Raw genomic sequence first — 6,138 nt, 5'->3', positions numbered from 1 at the left:
AAGAGAATAGAAACTCTCACACCCAAACCTACGACTGCGGGTGACAACGGTATGACACGTGTCATTACTACCTTTAACCAGAAATCTAAGAAGGTTCAGAATATCCTTGCCAGCAATTGGAAAATTCTCAAAGCTGATAACATAGTTGGCCCACTCCTCAATGATAGAACCCAAATCACTTATAGAAAAGGGAGGAATTTGAGAGACATTTTGATAAAGGGAGATATCAAAGAAAACAAAAAACAACACATACAAGGCCTCAAAGGCTTGAATCCTTGTGGCCACTGTAAGGCCTGTAAAGCGAGTGTCATGGTTAAGGAAGTGGAAAATCCCAGGTAAAAGTGAACGCAAGGTAATCAAACAGTTTTTGACATGTAACACCAATTTTGCCGTCTATGTTCAAGAGTGCCCCTGCAAACTGAGGTATGTGGGCAGCACCACATGTATGGTTAAAAAACGGATACAAGAGCATTTGAGAGCAATTACACACATGGATATTCGATATCCGATTGCGAGACACTTTCACGAGCACCATCAATCTAATAACTCCCTCCTCAAATATTTTGCTATAGAACAGGTGAATATAGGGAGAAGAGGAGGAAATCGAGAACTGGCCCTTAGAAAAAGAGAATCGAGATGGATAATGGAGCTCAAAACTAAGTTTCCTGGGGGGCATAACTTAGATGAGGAACTAGCAACCCATCTACACGAGGGAAGTGAGGCTCACCGGTTAGAGGCGGCAGACCCAGAAGCAGAGGTCGGCCCGGGACCAGAGTTCAATTCCCGACGCAGCAGGGTACGGAACTAATGTCAGCGGGCTCGATAAATCTCGCCTCGGTGCCTCTCTAACCATGGGTCCCACGCTGCAACTCTGGGCAATAACTTGCTTAATCTCCACAACGGCCCCCTCGCTGCCGGGGATGCCTGGCTTCACCTTGGGGATGCCCAAAAGGGACCATCTCACAGGGAAAGCCAGGACGGGTTCCCCAGCGGTACACAGCGCCAAGAAACCCCAGGGTGAACGTGCGCTCTACAAATTCATACTAACATAACATAACATAACATAACATAACGAGGATTAGATCTTCCTAGTTTATTTACGTCCGTCAGTAGAAAATGTGGTAGATGATGTAAAGAAGTTGGATAAGATTAGGTACTGCTAAATTTGTGTAAATAAGTTACAAAGCTTTTGAGCTGTTTTATTTTAATCTGAAGACATTTTAATCATATGTCTATATGTTTTTTGTGGGAGAAATGAAGGGAGAAGTCACCTCTGTCACGATTAATTCACGGTTTCCCTACCAATTCCTGTCGTTTGGATGAAAGACACTATCACATGTATGAATGTAGATGCTCTCTTCACTACGATTTTTTGTATTTTTTGCACTTGTATCTGACTTTGGATGGCATGGAAATTACTGACTAGTACTACTTAATGTGGGGTATCTGGTTTAAATCCAACCATTAGCCAAAATGTGGTAATCCTTCCCCTGCAACTGGGTGTCTCCTGATGGGATACATCATAATAGATTATATCTTTTCAGTTTGGGATTAATCCGGCACTAGACCGAGTGGAAATAAAACCCAGATCTGAATTATGTGTCAATTGAATTTCGTGTATTGACATAGAGTCCTGGAGGCTACTTTTGGGTGTAATCGGACACTTGACCGAGATCAACACCGTAGACGTAATTGCTGGCATACAGTCCTGCAGGCTAATCATGTGAAAAAGTTTTCCTTAGATTGACCCCGCACGATTCTTCAAACGATCGTTCAGATCACTGTGTATTAAGAAGCACATTCATGCGCGCACTAGCTCTGCAACACACCTATAGTAAATATGGAATATGCAGCGCGAGTGTGATAATCAGTGTCTATAATACAGAGTGCATGGGGGACCTCAGTATGATTAAGACATGTAAATAACATGAAATTCTGTTTGGCATGTGTATAGTTGGATGGTCCAAAAGAAAGGAACGCTTCAAACTATATGTATTGGTTAACATTTACTCCTCTCCAAGATGGCGGAATTTTGTACATACGAAGTCACATGACTTGTTTCATTGCCTCATTTATGTTTACTTTACTTTTGTATATAGCATGCCCGATAAGTCAAAATGGTTATCGTGTGATCAAGGCACAAGGAGTGCCGAAACGCGTAGCGTATAACTGAGAAATAAAATTATTTTGCTGTAAGTTCCTGAGTGCGCTTCTTGCTTTGAAGCAAATTGCGGATTATTGAATAATTTTTGGCTTGGAGAGGTCCGCCGAATGCATCCGCCACCTGACTTGTGACTTGGGAGAAAGGATCCCGGAAGGACCCTTCGTGTTATTATATATATATATATATATATATATATATATATATATATATATATATATATATATATATATATATATATATATTTATATATATATATATATACATATATATATATATATATACATATATATATATATATATACATATATATATATATATATACATATATATATATATATATACATACATATACATACATATATATATATATATATATATATATATATATATATATATATATATATATATATATATATATATATCCACTGAAAAAGCATAGGTTTCACACACGTTATAGTTAGGAATTAGCATTTAAAAAACCTTAGAAATTCACTAGAAAACCATAGGTTTCACACATGTTATAGTTATCTGGACATTTCACTAATACAAAACCATTGAAATTCCCCCGTTATAGTTAGTTCAGCTAACTATACCTCACGTGCCCGCAATGCACTGCTGATGACGTCACATATTACATCACTCATGACATGGTCAGTGACATCCCTCATGACATCACTGATGACATCTCATCTTTTGTATTAGTGAAATGTCCAGCTAACTAGAACATGTGTGAAACCTATGGTTTCTTAGTGAATTTCTAAGGTTTTTTAAAAGCTAATTCCTAACTATAACGTGTGTGAAACCTATGGTTTTTTCAGTAAATGTCTAAGATTTTTTAAATGCTCATTCCTAACTATAACATGGCTGAAACCTATGTTTTTTTCTTTTCAGTGAATTTCTAAGGTTTTTTAAATGCTAATTCCTAACTATAACGTGTGTGAATCCTATGTTTTTTCAGTGAATATATATATATATATATATATATACTAGCAGCCCGCCCCGGCATTGCCCGGGGCAGAATGGGGCTGGGGGCAGCATTTAAAGTCTTTGTGCACTCCCGCCCGCCACGCCGCCACCCCCCGCCGCCTGCCCCGACATTGCCCAGCCCGCCTCCCACCTCCCGCCCGACATTGCCCAGCCCACCTCTTGCCTCCCGCCCGACATTGCCCAGCCTGCCTCCCGCCTCGCGCCTCGATCCGCGCGCTTCGATCCGCCCGCCTCCCGCCGCCCGCCTGCCGCCTACAGCCTGCCTTTGCCTTACCTGGCCGCCCGCAACGTACTTCACCGCCACTCCTCGCCGCTCTTTGCCTCTCCATGAGCGGCCCACTCCAGACTCCACGCCACTCCTCGCCGCACGTCACCGCTCATCCCCCGCCTGTCGTCATGATGTCTAGGTCGCGGTCAGCGCTACGTCGCGGCCGGCGCTAGTTTTAGGGAACTGCTTTGTTTTGAAATTTTAATTTTTTAATTTACGTTTTTTTTATTTTCTGTCGCCTATGTCCATCTACACACCCTGAGGATTCAAACAATGTATTGGGGGTGTCGATTGGCGCTGTGGTTTCCGTGTTTACCTTGCCAAAAGGTGCTAGTTCTCTCTTTATAATAGTAGTATATATATATATATATATATATATATATATATATATACTAGCAGCCCGTCCCGACCTTGTCCGGGAGCAATCAGGCTTCCCCGACCCCTGCCTGCCCAGACATTGGCCATCAGCCCGGGCCCCCGTCCGCCCTGTCCTCCGGCTGCCCCGACCCCCGCCTGCCCTGACATTGTCCTCCGGAGGCTTACCTCACACAATTATGCCAGAGGCCCAGTGTTGCAGTGGTGGCCAGCAGCAGCGCCTGAGGCACTGAGGAGCTTTCTGGGTAAGTGGGGCTCTGGCGCTCTGCTTGCAGGGAGGCGAGGATGAGCAGAGGTTGCAGGGATAAGAGTAGGAGTTCACAGAGTATGGAGCGGCCGGCGGGAGTCGGGAGCTTGAGCACAATTATGCCAGAGGGTCCCCCGCCTGTCCTGATCCCCACCTGCCCCGACATTGTCCCCCGGAGCCTTACCTCAGCCGCCGCTCCTCAGTTCAGTGCTCCTCGCCGCTCCGCCGGTCCGCTGCTGCTCACCGCCTGTGTGCCGCTCGTCAGTGCTCCTCCCCCGCGCCATGTCTGCCGCTCAGCCGCCGCTCCTCAGTTCAGTGCTCCTCGCCGCTCCACCGGTCTGCTGCTGCTCACCGCATGTGTGCCGCTCGTCAGTGCTCCTCCCCTGCGCCATGTCCGCCGCTCAGCCGCCGCTCCTCAGTTCAGTGCTCCTCGCCGCTCCACCGGTCTGCTGCTGCTCACCGCCTGTGTGCCGCTCGTCAGTGCTCCTCCCCCGCGCCATGTCCGCCGCTCCTCCTCGCGTTCCTCGCGCTCCTGGACGACGTCAGCACGCAGGTCGCGGCCGGCGCTACTTCGAGGGGACTATTTTTTTTAAATGTACATTTTTTAAATATAACGTATTTTTTAAATTTATATAGCCTATGTCCTTCTGCACACCCTGAGGATTCCAACGATGTATCGGGTGTGTGGATTGGCGCTGTGGTTCCCGAGTTTACCTGCCTCAAACCCTCAAAGTTCTTCCTTTATAATAGTAGTATAGATATCCCGGACCGCCAGTTGATGAACGTTGGAGAATCAGGCTAATCCACTGAATTGTTATACATAGCCTTAAGGCGGCCATAGCAACAAACAAAAAACAATCTAAGACCTTCTACGGGAATATCCCTCCTCATTGTGTTCTACCCCCAGAATAATCATTTCTGATGTGAGTGTTATGGAAGTATCAAGAATCGAGTTCAGAAAAAATTCCATATCGCTTAAAAAGTGTGCTAAGCCGGGACAGGTATAAAACATGTGTGCGGTATCTGCGACCCATAACCCACATCTACTGCATGAGCTACCTTGTGAACGAGCCCGTTTAGATGTTTTTGCAGGGGTGTGATATAATTCAAAAACTGACATAAAGAGCTGAGGCTACTTTGTACTCTTCTTGTGTTACCAGTTATTAGCACCTGATTAGCTAGGTTCAACAATACTTACTTCCAGATTTATCCCTTCTTTTCCTAACTTTCTCTCCCAACTAGCATTTTGGGCTATTCGATCATATTAGTTTCCGCATCAATTCTATCAAGCCAATTTCTTTCAGGTTAGCGTTCACCCCTTGCATGCTTGTATCTAAGAAGCTCCGAATCTGTAAAAACATTAAAAATCACTCTTAATGAGACCAAACTTTTTTGGGGGAAAAACATAAATGAGGCTATTTGACCATCAACACATACATCCCTTAAAACCTTGAAACCTGTATTGCCCACCTAAATGTAATTTTATCTTAGAATATAGTTGGTAAAAGACCACATGCTGAGAAGGGGTTGTATGCATTAATGCTTGTTACCCTGAGTCTGCTTCGTATCGTCCTCCAAATCAAATAAGCGAATTGAGCTATTTTAAATTTGGTCTTTTTGTAGTAACTACGCTCCAAAATGTTGACTAAACTTTGCGGTGCTTTATCCTCAAGCAGCATCTCGTATATAGTGGGGCTTGTGGCATCCGCAATTACAGCCCTATCTAAGACCACGTGTATTCCCATATGTTGCAGTAGTGCTGCCCAGTGGTATAAGAGAAGACTGGGCACCCCCCATCCACCCCTGAGCCTAGGAACAATCATCCTTAATTGCCCTCCTAGACTAATGATATCCCCATAAGAATCAAAAACAAACCCTTTCACCTTTTGTAATACAGAATGTTGGAAATACCAGAAGGATTGTCCGAAAGAGAGATAAAAATGTTGGGAAAATTGACATTTTAATAACATTGCAGCGCCCGTGTAATGATAAATGTAAAAGATATGAAGTATCTGCTAACGGAGAGTTGGACATGACGACATGGCGGAGTGTTGTTTACTTATATCAGCACTTTCAGATTCGGCATATTACCAAGCG

Source organism: Lissotriton vulgaris, chromosome 4_1, assembly GCF_964263255.1.
Source record: "Lissotriton vulgaris chromosome 4_1, aLisVul1.2, whole genome shotgun sequence".
Lineage (NCBI taxonomy): Eukaryota > Metazoa > Chordata > Amphibia > Caudata > Salamandridae > Lissotriton > Lissotriton vulgaris.
The sequence above is the reverse complement of the archived record's forward strand: the minus strand, read 5'-3'. Positions refer to the sequence as shown.